Consider the following 19,537-nt stretch of genomic DNA (forward strand, 5'->3'; position numbering starts at 1 on the left):
TATGATGAATTATTTTGAGGATAATTCAAGCAGGATTTTGCTGCAGCTGACTGCTTCCAGTTTGCCAGTCAATTCCCTTTGAAACAAGCTGAGGTACCACAGGCTACACCACCTCATGCTCCAAAAAATGGCTCTACAGAGTGACAGAGTTAGCAGCTGATAAGCTGTTATGATTCAAGGTGCAGTATTTCTACCAGAGAAATAGCTGTAACACAGCCAGCACTGAAGCTTCCCAAAGCCAGGAAGTGGGGTTCACAGCAGGAACACAGGAAAGGGACAAAATCAGGAACACAGGAAAGGGACAAGATCTGATCTAACTAACAAATGTGATACTTTTAAACTTCTAACTTCTAAACAAGGCAATTTATGAAATGCCTTGACATCCCATCCAAGCCTAAAACATTGTTTGTTTATATAATCCATATCCACATGAGAGCTGAAAGCTATTTAAATGCCTACCAGTTTGGTGCAGACAGAACTGACTAAAGTTAAGCAGCTTCCAGGATGTGTCAAATAATGTTGGAAACAAGAATACAAGAGGCCAGCATTTGTCAGTTAGCAAGCTGACACAGGAATGCATTTGTGATAGTTACTCAACACATGATTGTTTAATTTGTTTTTTTGTAAGCATCTAATATGGGTCTCTGTAAGCAAGAACTTTCAAAAAAACAACAAGAAAAAACCCACAAAAACCCAAACCAAATCCCCAAAACAAGAGGAAAAAAACCCCAAACAAACTGCAACAAAAAGCACACTACGCTAGCTTTCTGCTGATATTAAAATTACAGACATCTGCAAATAATGCTCCTTTAAAAATCACAACAGGCAAGTGCAAAGAAGTTTTCAAATAGCAACAGGAGTATGTACTGTACTGTCTTCCTCACTGTTTCTGACTGCACTTCCTACAAAAAGAGTATTAGCCTTCATAATCAAAAATCATGTTTTTCTGTAGCCTAAAGAAACAAGTACATGAAGACAACTCATTTAAAATTATCAGATTCTAAGTACAGGCTATGAAATACTTCCAGTTTATGTCAAAACAAAAACAATTGTGTTATTTATTGCATTGAAAATATTTTGGGTGTCTATGCTTTTCCTTTAGAGCTTATTTTACAGTAAATATTTTCTCAATTCTTATATAAATTTAAATGCAACATACTAAAAACCTCCTAGTACTCATGTAGTGCTTTATGGTAAAGTTTTCAGCCAATTACAAAAAATTGCAAACAGCAAATTAGAAACAGGTGTTTCTAGCCCTATGGCTTCCTAATTGGTATCTAAACTCAAAAAGTCACCAGAATGTAATGATATGAAAAATACACACCTATTAGTGTTTAAATAATTCCCACATTACTTTCCCACATTACTGGGGCACCAAAACATCCCTGTGAAAGAATCAAATGAGAGGAAGCTGAGGGCTACACCAGCAGACCACAGCTGCCAAATCTAGGCTGGGGGTTTTTATCCAAATGGTTTGATGGTGAACAGTGTTATGTGCTTTCTCTGAAGGACAGATCATAAATACTCAAGCTGAAAAAAAAAATCCAAAAAACAAACTAAACCAAAGAAACAAAAAAAGCCTTGACTAATAAAAAACAACAAGCCTCATGTCAAGAGCTGTGTCTTGCTTTGAGCTGAGCCCACTCCCAAAAAAGTGGGCTACCCCCACTGCTCCAGCACTCCCTGTTGAACTGGAACCTCCCTGGTTCCACGAGGGCATAAGCAGCAGGTGCTGTGACAGCACTGGGAATTCTGTTACCTGAGAGTAGTGCATTCCTTTTTATTTTAATGATTAGCAAAAGGAAACAAGTTAACCTATGATGACGTTATAACTCACCTGTATGTGATAGAAACACAGTGATGCATTTTGTGATCACTGGAAGAAACCTTAGCAGTTTGGGGTTCTGTTTGTATTCAAGGGGCCAATGGCCAAGCACTCTCCAGGCTGTGCCAGCCCAGGCAGTCTGCAGCTCCCCTGGATGAATCCTAACATACCCGACAAATAAAAGCACCAAAATAGTGCAGCCACTTGCCAGATTGCCACCAGAACAGAAGTACAGCAGGTGGCCATCCACAACTCCAAATTAAATCACATGCTGCTCAGAACTTTATACCACTCCCTCTGTAGTGTTGTATCTGTTTAATGTTATTCTTCTTCCTCAATTTTTAAAATTAAAAGAAAATGGGTTTTAGTGACACACCAACCATTGCAGGAGACAATGATCCAAATGGTCTCATTCAGCACTCAATAAAACAGAGAACAACTATGGCATCTTTCCCCCCTCCATTCTCCATTTTTTTTCCCTTTCAATATTTATTAAGTAAACCAGTGCTTATCTGGGCTAAATCCCCAGGCTCAGTGAAACACCAGGTGGTAGGCTGGGGTAGTTTTTCTAGCAACAGATGGCTCAAACATTTTATGACAAACGGACACGGGACTATTGCTGGCCAGCCCATCGTTCAGTTACTCCTTTATGTAACAGCAGCGACTCACCCAGGGAGCTCAAGCAGCTGCTCACCTGCACCAGGCACCCCCTGGAAGCAGCCAGGAATGTGGGAGCCTCCCTGCTGCTCCTGGCCTGCTGCTCAGGTGACACTGGGCACAGGGAGAAAACCCAGTGCTCGCCATCTCAGACAAGAAACCTGGGGAACATTGGTCCTAGAGAAAAGCCACAAAGTGCAGCCTGTGACTCTCATGTTAAATGTATTATTTCTCAATAATTTTTACTTGCTCATTGTGTATCTGCCCGTGCCCAAAGAAATTGCAAGCAGCTACTTTCAGGCTTAAATAGGAAAGGAATTTACTGCCTTCCACACTTTGCTGTGCACCATAAAGGAAGGTTACTTAGGTCACCTGAAGTGAAGAAAAACATTCTGTCATTACAACCGTGCTGGTCTGAATAAACAGAAGGAGAGAACAGACCATAAAAAGCAGCACTGAATACTCCACTAATTCAATTCATTTCTCACTGGTAATTTAATTCCAATAGGTTTGTACCTGAAATGCATACTGTAATACTCCTTCTCTAGTCATTCAAGGAGGATGGGGACAGCACAGAAGCTACCCCTCTAGGCACTACTGCACTTCACATGCCCCCTTCTCCCTCCAGGATTTCTCAGAAAGGGACATGGGAAAAACATCTGGCAGTCTCATGCTGGCATTATCTCGAAATCTGAAATACCATTTGCATTTATTTGGCAAAGGTTAATAGTATGCTTGTAATATTTTTAGTGATACAACATTGCTAAACTGATGTGACAGAAGTAAGATATGCCTAAAAATAATCTCAACGCCCAGTACTGTCTGCTCTGGGATTTTGTTTTCTTGATTGCATTTATTTATTTATTTATTTTTAAATAAAGGACATCACCACTTGCAGAAGTGAAAAGGCTAAGAACTAAAAAGTTTATAGCCTAGGAGAAAGGGCTAAAGGATAGAAAATCAGAGGCAGAAGCTGAAAGACTTTTTACATCCCTAAAAACACATTAAGGGTTTGTTGGTGCTTCTTTTCATAGAATAAATTTAGTGAGCTGAGACTGAACAAAACTAATGTTACATGCAGAAGCACTAAAATTCCATAGAACTACATGTCGTGTGAAAAAGAGCATTGCTACTCAAATTTTGTGTTAGTTTTGATGTCTTCAGTCTGTGGCTTTCCTCTTGCAATACTATTAAATTCCATTCTGCTTACTGCAGTAGTTACCCCTTCTCAGTCGAGGAGGCATCAGCTCAGAAGAATTAAGAACAGTTGCATAATCTATTTGATATTTAATAAACAGAAGTGTATAATACATAAATACTATTGGAATAATGAATCAGCCTACTAAACCAGATTATATGCTTGAATTCCTCACTGGTTCGAGATAAAATATTTATTGATGTTTCAACTGTTATTAAAATAAGAAATTTGGACCCCAGTTCTGGTATCCAGGCCCACGCCACAGCATTTTTAACACTGCAGTATAATAAAATGGAATATTATAAAATGTTTGTTACATGAAGACACTACCACACTACTGTGATCAGATACACAAGTCAAGTCCAAATAAGACCATTCAATTCAAATAGCACTCCTCTTTCTTCAAGAAAAACCCCAAGCCCAGAAAATACCCACTTGTTTCTTCTTGTCAAGAAATAAATATCTCCACATGGCATGAGTACATACAGGTTATCCAGTAACTTCCTGGCAAACAGGAGAAATTGTATAAAATAGTCTATGAAACTAGGGTTGCAATAGGATTGTGGGAACTAAATTATCATATTTCTGCAGCCCTAACCATGCACCCTACAGAAGTCCAAGTCCAACCTCCACAACCCCCAGCCTGGGTAAAGCAAGGAGGACCTAACACCAATGAAAGGAAGATGCTCTGAGGGCAAATTGCCTTCCTGAACTTTTAGGGCCCACCCTTGTAATGAATGCTGAGGTGGTAGGAGGGAGGAAACAATCGTATGCTCACACCTTCCAGTAATAACTAGCTCATCCCAACTTCACTGCTTTCACAAACTTGACAAAAACCAGAAAGGTACCACCCCTGTGAAGCCAACACTAACACTCAGCTGCGATGTATTTACACACTGGCCAGGGATAGTACACAGCATTTATCAAAGCTTAGCTGCAGCAGGCCAATGATGCAATTCTTGCACTTCTTAAGCCACAGCAAGAGGTCATTCTTCCCCAGGGCCACTAGTCAAAGATTTGAAAGCAAGACAAAATTCCAGTGGAAACTGCATGTGCATTAGTGTTTATTCCATGTAGGTTTTTTCAGTCCTATATTGAGGTGGGGTGGTTTTGCAGTTCCTTAGTTAGATAGTGTCCCTGACTAAAAAAATCGGTCCTTTTGCTCCCAGTGACCAGCCAGCCTACCTTTTACATGGTATTTAATGTGGTGTTATACATGCTACACTACAATGTAGTTTTCCAAGGAAAGAAAATACTTGGAGTAGTGAAGGATTCAGATTGCAGCAAACAGAGTAAGCAAACATTGTGTTTGCACACCTGTGCAGCTTCAGCCCAACGTTGCCTTTTATCACCTGCAGCTGTTGGGGCAGACAGGCACTAGTTCCACAAAAAGCAGGAGGACCCTTGCTTACGAGACACAGGGCTTAAAACTGCTCATCTAGATTGTACTTTGAGGTGCATGCCAATATCCTTCTTTGATACTAAGAGTCATTTTTAACTGTACACTGCAGCTATATTTCAGTAAGTGGTACAAAGGCCCAGGGACTCTATACCATAGCATTGTCATGTGCAAAGATATGGAGGGGAGAAAAGTGAGAATTATGGTCCTACCTTTAATAGTATTATAGTCCAGACAGAAAAAAGCAAGAGCCTCTCTTACATGCTCTCTATTCTTATCAAGTGACTCATATCCCTGCACCTCTCAGAGAGGCATTTGTGTAGCTAATTAAATACCTGCTCACTCCAAAGTGGGCCTGGGGCACAGCTGCAGGCTGATGGTGCTTACAAGGAAATAGAGGTGGGAGCCCAGCTTTTAATTTTGAGCCACAGGTCAAGACTCACAGGATTTTTATGCATGTCAGATCAGATCAGCCACCTGTCCTTGTGGGCTGGATACACAAATACACTCCAACTTTCTTCTGTTTGAGACATATTTTTAAGCACCAAAAAATGGCAAAGGAACAGACAAAAATCTAAGCTGTTCTTGAGTATGTCCCTACTCAGACATCAATCCACAATGAAGGATTCAAGATCAATAGCAGACTATATTCCAGGCACACAGGAGCTTCCCTTGAGACAAAAGAGAGGATGCCACAATCCTTGACTCAGAAAAGAGAAGCAAGTGCCTATCATAAAATGCACCAACTTCATGGACTATGAGGATTCATTTCTGGTAACATTCCAGGAAACAAATTCACTAGCCACTGAGGCAGAAACAAGCTTATAAAAAGTTAAAGATACATTGAGTATTTTAGAATAGTTCTGTTGGAAGGGACCTGCAATGTCCAGTTTGTCATCTAGTCCAACTGCGCTCCTCTGGACCTATCACTACCTCTTCCCAAAATCAAGATGGCAAGACCTACACATTCAAGGTGCAAAAATCCTAAATCAATGAATTGAAAAATTATTCTCTGAAATTCCTGCTTTAAGGATTAAGCAATTTCATTTTAGAAACGTTACTTTTAGGAAGACAATGCCTGTAAACAGTTAACAATTATCTTGTTTACTCTTCTACATTTTTCCATTGTGACTCCTAGCCAACATTACAGGCATGGCACTCTGGCCTTACTCAATAATGAGGCCATTTGAAAGTGTATATGCCCCTATCTTGCTACCCTCTTTTCTTAGGAAAATTATAATGACTGTATTTACAAATATCTGGACTTTTGAACAAAAACAAGGGAACAGCAGTGTTCCAGACTAGCTGTGTAAGCAAACAACTAGCTTGTCACTGAGAGAATTTTTATTTGTAAGAATATTGTTTTGCAGCTCTTTTTGGCTCTGCTCTTTGACACTAATGTTGTTTTCTGAAGATGCCAAAAGAAAACACCCCCACCTCCAGTCAACTAAGCTCTTTCCAAAACAAACAAAACAAAAAAATCACTTGAAATGACATATACATACACACACTCCAGAGCTAAACTGGCCCAGTCTTCAGGCCTCAAAAACCAAGGCTCTGTTACATGTGCCTTGCATAAGACAGGTTTATATAATGATATAGAAAGTTGTCTTTGGAAACCTTCATCAGCAAGAGAGCTGTATAGGACCATAGGAAAACTATGGTTAGGTGGGACCTCTAGAGTCTGCTTTCACTTCCCATCTAGTTCCAGCACCTGCTTAAAACTGAGCTAATTCCAGAGTTCAATAATGAAACCCAAAATTGTCCAGTTAAGCTTTGAGCAGATCTGATGTGACAGATAACTCCATGCGTGTCCCTCCTGAATGTGTGTGCCTGTCAAACAGGACAACATGCCTGATAGACTTGGTCCCATTCTCTGGTCTCAGGATGGAGACTCCCAAAGGCCTCTCCAGGAAACCTGTTCCCTCTTGCCATGAACATTTTTTTCCTTGTAACCAGCCAGAATTACAATAAAATCATTACTCCTGTTGTTCCCATTACTACACCAAGGTCTTGCTGCTAAGAGCACTGCTTCCAGTCCTATCATTGGGCTCCTCTGAGAAAATTCAGGTTCTACTTTCTCTGTAGCTACAAATCAGGCAGTTGAAAACAGCAATGATATCTTATCTCCAGGTCACTGATACCCATTTTATCTTCAGAAGTCTTGTGCTGGGCAGTTTTCCAGCCCCATTCTCCCAAGTAGTAAACAAGAGTAATCCTTTTCACCCGTTTGCTGGCTGCATTCTTGCTGATGCAGCCAAGACCTTGGCCTTTAGCATTACAAGGGCACAGAATTGACTCAGCCTATCGTCCACAAGTTTACTTTTCTTTAAAAAACCAAAACACACACAAACCACCCACCCCAAAAAAACCAAATCAAGCACAAACACAACCCACACATGAAGCTGCTCCCAGCCCACACTGCTATGTAGAGGCTGTTCTAATCAAGGCACACATGTCTTCTCTGAACCTCAGGAGGTTCTGTTTGCCCATTCCTCCTGCTTGCTGAGGTCCCACCCAATCACAGGCTGCTGTGCCATCAAACACTCTTTGTGTTTGATGTCCCTTTCATGTCATCCACAGACCTGGTAAGGATGAGCTTCATCCCATCATCCACATCAATGAAAAGAGCCCTGAGCGAGATGAACACCCAAGAAGCCCCAGTGATACATGCATTATTGCCGTGCCCCTGCAAAGAGTCACGTAGAGTGCCCAGGCTGTCACTATTAAGTAAAAAATGAGCAAACAGAATACACTTTACAGTACATGGTATATCTTCGTTTCAGCACACAGAGTTGGAAGATCCTACACTTTAAAGGTATGAAACATTAAGACCAGTTGACTATTATGCTAAATTCTCTGTGTGTAAAACAAGTAGGAAACAGCCAAACATGAAGTGCTCAATATTATACTTTCAAAATTAATAACCAACTGCTATTTTTTATCTGTATAACCAAAAATTGTGAGTTGGTGCACTGAAATTGCCAGTGTACAAGCAAGGCTGCCTATTATTACTATAACACAAGTATGGTGCACACAGGCCACACAGTCCTAAGACAAGGAATGAGGAGAGAAAAAAGCATCACCCATAACTAATGAAAGTATGGTCCTAGATCCAGATAAACTTGGCACTGAAATACTAAAGCTTTGGAAAAGGGGCACAATTTTGGCCCACCTTTGAGTTCTTTAACACAACAATTGTAGAAGTCAACCAAGAATGATGAGATTAGGAGGGATGGACTTTACACCTCACTTCATTGCATTGAGGCACTGAGCAACAGCAGCAATGCAGAACAGCACTGCAGCATCCTTGAATTGCATGAACATATTGAAACACAGCATCCCCATCCTACATGCAAAGAAAAGACAGTAATGTGACTTTTAAAACAGCAAGAAGAAACAGAGGATGTAAGTGCCAGCAGCTACAGAGACCCGTGGCTGCACAGAACAGCAGGAGCACAAGCTTCTGTGCTCCTCTCTAAGTGTACACAGAGCTTTTTGTATCTCTTCAGCTCCCAGTTTAACAAGATCAGCGCGAAAACAAACACTAGGCAAGCAAGCCTTTTTTTTGCCTTTGGTAAAAAGACACTGGCTTTTTGTTAGCATGAAGCAAATTCAAGATCCTTCAATATAGGTTAGCAGAGACAAAAAAATTTCTCATGTGTTTCTGTTTTTCTTTTAAAATGAGAATAAACAATACAATTCAGTCTTAAAAACATGACTGGATTTGGCTGTAAGCTCTGGCATATACAAGAGCAAAAAAAAACCTTGATGTTATTGGAATTGCAGTGGGACTCTAGTAAACCAGTTTGGTTTTGTACCTCTGCTACCAATGTCCTATGAGAATCTTGTTAGTTCTTCTAATGCCTTCATTCTCTTAAAACAAAACTGATTATACTTTCCTTCCTCACATAGTACATTAATTTCATTAATATTTTTTAGATGCTGATTATATAAAATGCAATTAAGTACATAATTAGTACATAACACAGTTTTCTTTCTTGAGATCTCACGTAGTTCTCTCAGTGTCCTCATTCCTAAAACTCACACTAGTTTTATCTATTCCATGGAAGATGCTCCAAGATGCCTACCAAACAAAGCTACAGCCAGGCATCAGAACACTTGTAATATCACAGTCTTGAACATTTCCCTTGTTCTCAAATAACCTATAGTTGGGTCAGTTACAGCTAAAACCCCTTTAGAGAGCACAGCTGCCTTTTTTCTCACCTTCTGACACAAAAGTTGAAACCCAGTTTCCTTTTTCTTGTCCGTCCTAGAAACCAAGCTTTACAAGATATAGCAAGAAACTCAACATGGAAAGCCAATATTTATTGGGTCATTTTGCTTTAGGGATCCAGGTGTTCTCAGACTACATAAATAAATCATGTTTCATTGCTTACCAAAGTACTGTAATTTTACATAGGAAGGAAAGAAAGAAAACAAGACCTGTGGAGGAAGGGGGACCAACAGTTTATTTCCATGCTAAACCTTGATGCAGGCTACTACTGGCCTTGTTTAGTATAAGCAAGTACAACAGATTTATCAGACAATTTCCCTTTTTTGTTTCCTTAAACAATGAAAAGTACAAGCATCCTCCAATTACCTCCTTACCAAGGAAATTAGTTACACAAGAAGCTTAATATCAAAATCAATTAGGACAAAGCTAAAGCTGCTGCAAACACGTGCCTTAACTAAGGAATCCTGGAGGTAATTCAACTTTCATTTCATCACTTGTAAATTATTACCAGTCCCACCATTTTAAGTTTTACATTTTCTCTCAGTACTAATGGGTTATTCCAACTGACACAGAAAAGTCTGGAAACCACAAAAAAAAGCCCCTTTCTATCTTTAAAACCTCATCAATTAGAGCGGAGTTAAACCATGAGCAGCATTCAAATTCCAGTATCTGCACCTTTTTTATCCCCTCCAGATTTTGAAGTGCTCAATAATAGATTTCTAGTAATAGAAGAGCCACATGGCTCATTAATTTCAGCAAAACAAGGGTACCAATTGAAGCCTACAAAGACGTGTTAGGGTGCAATTCTCTCATTCCGGTTACATGGCAGTGGAGAAAACCTTTCCTAACATGACTCACAAGTGTGGAGAGTGGCTACACCTCTGACCTGAAGACACAACCAAGGGAGGCTCCACGAGGGGAGAGGCTTCCTGTCTGTTTCAAGACGGTTGGAAAAACGCTTTGAGCCATATTCAACTCAAGTTACAGCGAGGCTTTCCTTGCCTCCCACCTGAGTGCAAACTCCCTTCCTGGCTACTCAGGCTCTTCTCTCCTGTGCAAACACCACACCTGTATCCCATGGTTTCCACACAACAAAACACATCTCAGCTACGTGCACCAAAAGCTCTGCTTCCTCATCCTGCTTAGCCCAGGTACCTGCATATACCCACACTCTGGGCTTGGCAGCTGCTGTGCAGCTTGTGTTTAGGGTTTTTTGCTTCAGAACAGCAATTATTTCCAGCATTTGACAGGTGTAAAGCTCAAAAAAGGCCTTTGTTTCACCTGGTCTGTAGATAGTTAGCCCCCACTGTTTAAACTTTAACTCATGAAAGGTGAGACAGATTTTTCTTTCATTGTTCAAGCTCAGTGAGCCTTCCACACTGACATGCAACTGAAGCAGAAAAAGCCCAAAACATATTAAATGTTGTCCTTACAACTACTGAGGTAAGTGTATCAAGTAGTAGTTATTTTTCTGATTAAAGCTAGGCCATTACTATCCTCTCTATTTGCTAAGTGGCAGTGATGAATGACTGGGGGTGTTTCTCAATTTCATCCTTAAAAATAATGTGACTGTTTTCAAAGTTCAAAGAACACCCAGAATCCATTGCACTTTCTTTAACCATTTTAAAATCTTCAAGGACCAAAAAAAAAACTAGCTTTACAGGCACACTTCAAGCCACTGTGGCTATAGCTGTTCCTGAGCAATATCAGTTGGCCAGCCTATTCATTAGTTATAATGAAACACCATTTTAAAATGCCATTTGTAAAGCTTTAACTATTCCACTCAGTTATGAAACTGCCCCAGAAGGCACAGAGTTATTTCCTCAAGAAACCATTACCATTTGGTAAACAAAGTGTACCTGTTAACTACACCTCCATCTGTGGGAACACATACAACCCCCGTTATCTCCCTCCACCACTTGTCAAACCTTTGGGTTCACAGGTCACTGGGGTGTGGATGCAAAGCAGGAGAGGCCAGAGAGGTTCTGACATCTCTGCACCTCTTGGGCCTTCTTCCTTGCAAAAATATAATTATTCTATTAGTGGTCATTTTAAAACAATTTTAGGATTACCAAACTCAAATCAAGCACTACTCAGCTGCTGTGTTCTTCAGATTGCTTACAAACAGTAGTCTACCAGCTGGCCAATACCTTATTTTTCAGCTCAAAGCCCCTCCCCTCTAGCAGACTGTAATTTATAAAGTATCTTATTAGTTCTGGAAACGCCAGCATAAAATCCTAACTCTCAGAACTGTGAAATCACAGCTGTCTTTCAAGAGTAAGACTGAAGACCCAATAGAGGCTGCCTGCCCTGAGTACAGCCAGGTAGGACAGCTTTCCCTCCAAACACAGCTCCAGGATCCAGCAGGCTGCATCCCAACCACCCATCAGCAAGCAGTGAGCCTCTGCTTTCAGGGACTCAGATCTGTTCAAGCAACAGCTCAACTGCACAGCACAAATTCAGGGTAGAGGTGAACCAGGGAGTGCTACTGGGGGGAACAGTGACCAACTTGGCAGCCTGGAAAAGACATTCCAGGGATGCATGGAGCGCAGCATTATGTAACAAATTGCTGTTGGGGTTTTTTCTGGCTTGGGAAACAATGCACACAAAACTGTGGGCAAAACACACTATTTAGGTTGCAAAGTCAAAGATTTAAAATGCGAAAATGTCAGAAGTGAGGCTGCTCCCACACATTAATACTTCCTCCTGGTGCATTTGTAACACAATTATTTACACAGGATCATACATTTCTCCAGGACTCTCATCTCACCCCATCCTGGATAAGATCAATTTCCACTGCTTGTGTAATGAGGGCAACTGTACTTTCTATGACCTTTTTAACAGTCATGAAAAACATATTTAGTGGGCTCCAAAAGGAGAAAATATGGTGTCCTAATGAAGAGCCCTCATTATCCTCAAAAAAACCTGTACCCCCCAAAAACAACAACCAAACAACAACAAAACCAGAAACCCAGTCACAACCCAGTTCCGAAGGGTGCTCCTGCTCCAGAATTGATTTATCCTTGCAAATTGAACTTATATTCCTTTTAGAACACACTACCCTGGGTGAAGCCTGCCTGACTTGCACAAGCAGCTTTCACTAAGAGGCACCAGGCATGGAAAGTCACAGCTACAGCTTAAGGCTCAGAAGCATGAAACCTGTGGGAGTCACATATCAGATGACTAAGCCTGGGGATACATTTGACCCTATTCCCACTTACTGAGTTTCCAAACACTAAGAAACAAGGAGTACCATGAAGCTGTGACCACAGAGAATAGTGTGAAAACAAATTAAACCATTTGTGTAAAGCACTTGCATATTACAGGGATGGAAAGTAAGGAAAAAACATAAGAACATTAAAATCATGCCCCCTGCAAGAGTTTTCAAGTTTTAAGAAGAATTAGAGACCAGTAAATAACACCTGAGAATGTGCCATGGAAGTTGCATCACAGCACTGAAACTGGAAGTAACCTTTAGCAAACACCAGCAAGTAATCACCAAGTAAGAATTGTCACAGGGTACAACAAGGCTGTATAGCTGTTCTCCATACTGATCTTCATTTCTGCCTGCTTGATTCTGGAAAATGAGTAATACACCTTATAGCTGTACATCTGCAGCTATGAGAAAAAGGAATTGCCACCAATACAGACTGAAGGCTGCAGAGATATATACTGACCAAAGCTTTGGGTCTGAAATTATAAAACAGATTTCTAGTTATGACAAGTACAGAGTGACCTCAGTCCTTCACTTTACACACTTTCATTCCCTTCATTGGGCTTTATAGAAGTCTAAAGAAATGCTTGAAAGAATGGAAGAAAATTGACTACAGATTTTTCCTCCGCTAAGTCTGATGTAGGTGCAGTAACAGGTCTTAAACCATCAGAAATGTTTTTGTTGAGCCAGGGGCAGGGTAGTTTTCAGCTCAACAGACCCCAGGCAAAAGGGTGGTGCCACAGTAAAACACTTCAAGAGTAAAACACAATTACTTTGGTTTGTGTTTTTTCTCTCCCCCTAAATCAATCTGTGTCTAACAAAGCAGCCGTTCACACTCCTATTTCAAATTTACTCCCTTGTTTTTCTGTAGTTTTACGTGAGCATATCTCCCCTATGATGTAACAGAAGGCATGAAATACAAAGAGAAAAGGAACACTTTTATTAAAATAAGTTTTATTAAAAGTTTGTCCATGCCTGATTTTCTAAAACTGTTAGATATTTAGAAACTAGATAAATTACATATTAGAGATCTAGTAAAAACCTGTCTCAAAGCATTTTATGGGAAGAGTTGCAAGGAAAATCACCTACTCCCAACTAGAAGCACACACCCAAATAAAACATCTTTTACCAATACATCAAAAGTAAAAAACAGTTATTATTCTGACATCCATCATATTCGAAGAAACTTACCCTCCAAGAATGCATAGAAGTTTACAGATTTACCATATTCCACGTAAAGCAAAAGCCATCCTTCTCTAAGCCCACCATACACAAAAAATTTAAGAAAATTGTGCAATTACTTACAAGACAGAGCAAACAACATAAGATTTCTAAGAAAATCTAAAACTTTCCTAAATTATTGGTACCATAGAAGAAACTATCACAATTTCCTTAGTATTCTGTTAAAACACGTTTCACGGTTGCCATTTACAAAAATAATTCAGTGTCAGTAACGAACATGACAGACAATGGAGACCTGACATTTTTCACATGAATCCTGGAATCACCAGACATCCATCACCTTGACATGAGATAAACACTGATGAACCAGGGTACCTGCTTCACCTTCCACAAACCAACAAAAAAAATTCTGCTTTTAATTTGACAGTTTAAGGCTAATTTTGCCCGTGTTTCTGAATTACTAACAGTCACGGGAACTTAGGAGTTAAGGAGCAGAAGGTTTGTTAAGTCTGCATCTTTTGAGGAAATTTTACCTTGAGACCAGAAATGGAGTTGTTAAGTACATCAGCAATTTACCCTGAGATCACTTTATGTCACAAAATAAGGTTGTATCAAACATACCAGGCCTCTCTAGAACTGACTGCCTGGGGATTTTTCAGTGTCTTGCTTCCCAGTCTTTACTAAGGAACATCTGTAAGCTATCTGGGATTCCTTTGCATAAGTGAGCAAACAGGGTGGAACAGCTCAGTGCCAGGAAGTTTCATTAGCAGTTTTCAAGTATTAACATCAAACATTAGATCAACACAGAGTAACAACTTCAATTCGACATTAGCGCATAGGTGTAGTACTTTGTAGTGGACTTTGTATACACCTTATCAGTATTCCTTCCCCTCCATATTCTGAATATATTTTCAATTGAGAGTTAAACAAGGATGCAAATTTCATAATGACTCCCAAGGCAGTAACCCCTAACAACAAAAAATCATGCATCTGTTTATGGGAAAATATTTTGAGTACTAATTTGACCTGCAATTTACGTTTCACACATGAGTTCCCTGGAAATTGCCATAACAAAGTGCTAATTGTAACTGCTGACACAACTACCCATGTTTCCTACTGCTGTGGCTCTTATCACCCCAGTATCTCCTTTTGCAAGGCCACCAGGGAAGTCTGGAAGGAGCAGTGGGAAGGTCCTTGGTTTCTTCAGTAGTAACTCCTTAGAGTCAGAGTTAGTCACATAACTTCCACAGAATAAAGACTGCTCTACATCCATAAGGAAGTGGAAGCCAGACACAACCACTCTGCTTAAGAATGCAATGCCTTAATCCTTCCCAACGATACCACTTTTGATTAAAAAAGTAAAATTTTGCTCTCAAAGAGATGCATAACAATATCCTTAGGTGATATAAAGCTAGCACATAACCAGGAACCTTTATTGAGATATATATAAACACACAGAGACATACTTTTTTTTAAATATTACATATAAAAACATGTTTAAGTAATATACAAGCCTGCAGTGCTTGATGTAGCAGTGTTTATTCTAATTGCAGTATTACAAGTACAGAAGAACTTGGAGATTGGAACTAGGTGATCTTGAAGGTCCCTTCCAAACAAGGCCATTCATTATTCATTCTAAGAAGGGGGTGGTTTGTTTGTTGTTTGGGTTTGTTGGTCCTGGTTTGTTTGGGTTTGGGATTTTTCTGGGTTTTCCACCCCACAACTGCCAAACGCTGTATTTCTCTGCAGACAGCTATGGATGGACATAATAAATGCACAGATCAGACATGCTTATGTGCAGAGAGAGTAAAGCAACTAATAAAGTCTACTTAAATAATATGAGGAACTATTATTTTTTTGCACACACAATAGCAACAAGAAAGTTGGATAACCTACAGCAGTGAAGAGGGACTATTTGTGTTAGTCATTGCTTGGCTGTGGGGGACTGCTCAGAACACAACCAACTCTGATACAGAAAACAGACAAAAGACCTTAGGAATTACTGATCCATACTTATATGTTCCAGTTGTACTTAGTTACCTTCTCAACCTGCATGGATGCTGATATCCCAGTACAAAATAATTCAACATAATTACATCAGATATCAAAAACTATAAACAAACATTTTTGGCTTAAGTTAATTTAAAAGAAATATTTAAACTGTTTCAGGAATTTAATTAAAGCAGTTTGTTTAAACACAGTAGAGAAAGCAATGGTCCTATGCTATTTTTGAGTATCTTCTTGCTCTCCATCTATGATACAAACTCCTTACAATCCAGATTTAACATAAGCCTTCCTAATACCTGGGTTCATCTTGTAAAACCTTGGGATTCCTAGGAGACAAAGTACCAGAAACAATGCTAAGGTATGGAATAAGGCAAAACTGCCTTTGAACTACCTATGTTCTCACCTCTCCTGTCCATCTAAAGTACAGGTTATAGAGGATGACAGAGAGCAATGGCCCTGTAGAACAGCTCGGTAAGAGAGGTCCAGAAGCAGCACTGCTCATCTGTGCAGTTCTAACTGAAGATGGCTGCTTTATTTCCATACCTGTCTCAGAGTTCTTGGATACTTAACTGAGATATATAAATACAAGCAAAATAATTTTTACTGCTGGTGTAACTCGAATTCACCGATCCCAGCTAATAATATATCTTTTCTCCTCCTCACCTGCAGGGATATCTGGAAAACAACCTTACTTGTGAGTATGCAGCTATGAATCAGTAAGAGTTTTTCCAAAATATAACCACTTTCCCCAGATCTTTCATCAGGTTTTGTTGCACTATTATTACAGCACTGTGCCATTAATTCCTATGTGGAATCCAATGTATTAGTCAAAGATAAAGTGATATCACTTATCTAATAAAAGGTTCTGCAAAAAGACTCAACTAGGATTTCAGGTTCCAATTCAGAGTCTTGCCTATCTCTTAAAAGCAAACACCAAGAAACACATGCTCAACTCTAACAAATCTGCTTGTAATAGCTACTAGCCATGCTCACCTCTTGCATACATTCACATAGCAATATATATTTTTCCTCAAAAATGCAAACTGAATCCCTGTGCAGTTGAATCAATGATGGTTGGGGTAATGGTTCAGTGTGTCCACATCGCTACTATAGATGAGTGTCCTTAGAAAAAAAATTAAGCTAACCAAAGGAAAAACAACAACAACACAGTCCAAATTTACTGTGAGTCAGTAACAAAACCTCTAGTTACACAACTTCAGATGTCAATGCTGAAAAAAAGGTAACCCTGGGAAAACATACTGCAAGCATCTCATTACCATTCAAGTCAAAGTAAGAAATAATATTCTTATTGAAATAGTTTACCTCTTCCTCTTACAAACATATCAAAATTAGAAACCAAGAAAAAAAGCATTACAAACCAGCACTGGAGAAGTTAAAAAAACCAAAAACCTCACACAGTGATGTAATGATTTTCTAACTCTATTTCAAATCTCAAATCCTCAGGATGGTAGGTAAAGATTAACAAAAGAGCACCCAGGCTGCAAAACAGTTGCATTTCCCTGTCAGGAAAGACAAAGGTGGGAAAAGAAAATGTAGCATCACCATCACTAAGTTACTCGAAGCATATTTTAAGACAAAATAAAGCTGCACCCTCTCTCCATCCTGCTACCTGCCATCTGTCCACGAGGCCACAAAGCAAAGCCACATCTTTGGCAAGGGGTGAAGCTGGTAGCAGCTGTGTCACCACAACAGCTCCAGCAGGGAGCAGGGGAAAGAGAAAGAAATGGGGCAACTCTGTTCTCTTCACATTGAAATATTGCATCAAGAAGTGATTCCCAGCTGGAAACCTCGTTATGTAAGCAATATCATTTAGGACATTAGAGGAAGTCAGTTACAGCCCATTCTCCTCAATCCAAACATACTCCTTGACCATTTTCTTAGAATATGACAATGTCATCTTAGCATGTGGTTTCTGAGTAATAGTCACAAGAAATTCAAGATCACTCACTGCATCTCAACCACAGCATCAGTAAAGAATCATAACAACAGAGTGCGCAATACCTGGCTTATTCTCATTAAATGTCCTTCCTGCAATAATTGTAATATGTTAAGCAGCATTTCACAATAGCTTAACTTAAAAATTTTGCAACAAGCATGCTTAACTGGTGTCTTTTGTGAAATACAAATGGAAACCACAAAACCAAGAGCATGCACTGCTTGATGTAAAAACTGTGAACTGTTGACTTAAAAAACATGTTGCTCAAGACATATTTTAACACTGCATTATGCCATTAACACTGAAAACCAGTGTATTTCAAATGTGAAGCAAATAATCCCTTGCCTTGTGAGAGGAAGCCAAGAGGGATCTGGGGGTGCTGTGGGATGAAATACCAAAATTCAGCCATCGATGTACTCTTGCAGCCCAGAAAGCCAATTGTGTCCTGGGCTGCATCCAAAGCAGAGTGGGCAGCAGGATGAGGGAGGGGATTCTGCCTCTCTGCTCTGCTCTGGTGAGAGCCCTCCTGCAGCGCTGCATCCAGCTCTGGGGTCCCCAGCACAGGAAGGTCCCTGACCTTTTGGAGCAAGTTCAGAGAAGGCAACAAAGATGATCAGAGGTCTGGACCACCTCTCCTATGAGGAAAGGCTGAGACAGGGGGTGTTGGGGTTGTTCAGCCTGGAGAGAAGAAGGCTCCAGGGAGCACTTTCAATACGTAATGAGGGCTTATAGGAAAGATGGGGACAGACTCTGTAATAGGACCTGTTGTAATAGGACACAGGGTTATGGTTTTAAACTAAAGAGGTTGTCTAGAGAGGTGGTGGATGATCCATCTCTGGAAACACTCAAGGCCAGGCTGGACAGGACTCTGACCTAGATTAAGATGTTCCTGTTCATTGCAGAAAGTCAGACAAGGTGACCTTTAAAGGTCCCTTCCAACCCAGACTATTCAGTGATACTGTGATAGTAAATCCTACAGTTACCACATCGTGAAGCTCCAAGTTTACCATACATTGAATTTATATTAATTCAGGACTAAATTAAAAACAACTCTGCTGAGCCAGAGAGGGAAGGTCATAACAAAGCCTGTGCAAAACCACATTTGACCTGTTTTCTATAATGCTTGAGTATATATGTGTTACATCCATGTACACATAAACAGTCAAATTTACAGGTTATAAATACAATTACAAGCTATAGGACCAAAAGAGGCCACGTAAATTTCATATGTATAAAAGCAGAAGAACCACAACTTCCACTTCTTGTGTAAAAGTCCATCCATTTCAAAAATCCTTCTATTTTTGGTCTTTTCCTTTGAAGAGCTTAAATCTTTTTGCTGGTTCAGTCCAGCACAGTTCACATTACCAAGCTAGCAAATGTGGCCAACACTGGCTAAACAAGAGAGCTCCTACTAATAGCAAGAAAAACAACATTTTACTAATATGAAAAAAATAAATACCTGAAATAATAATTTCAAGTTCAGATATTATGTATTTAAAAGGCAGTATATAAAGCTAAGAGCAATCTGAAGTAAAAACCCAATTCCTGCAGTTTTCCTTGTATAAGAAGTTTTACAACCTGGATTCAGGATCCCAATTAAGCATGGTATTCCTTTCTGAAATAATGTGAACGAAAATTCTTCACTGTATTTAGGATATATCGATCATTACATCTTTTCTGTCTCTAAAGAACATTTTTCACTCATCTTCATTTTTTGGAGTTGCAGGTATCAATTTGACAGCTCCACAAAGTAAATGTTCCTATTTAAGGACTGGTACAAGGAAAAGCAGACAAACAGACTGCTTCTACAATGAGTTTTGCTGTATTTTAGACAATTTTATTTAACACTGTACTTTTGTAA

At 39.7% G+C, this 19,537-nt stretch overlaps 1 protein-coding gene across 1 annotated transcript in view; it reads right to left on the minus strand.

Moving 5' to 3' along the window:
- The window catches only part of CDKAL1 (CDK5 regulatory subunit associated protein 1 like 1), a 387,536-nt gene that overhangs the window by 282,824 nt on the left and 85,175 nt on the right, over positions 1–19,537 (minus strand). The gene's annotated exons all lie outside the window — the stretch shown is intronic.

This window comes from Molothrus aeneus, chromosome 1, assembly GCF_037042795.1.
Source record: "Molothrus aeneus isolate 106 chromosome 1, BPBGC_Maene_1.0, whole genome shotgun sequence".
NCBI classification, from domain to species: domain Eukaryota; kingdom Metazoa; phylum Chordata; class Aves; order Passeriformes; family Icteridae; genus Molothrus; species Molothrus aeneus.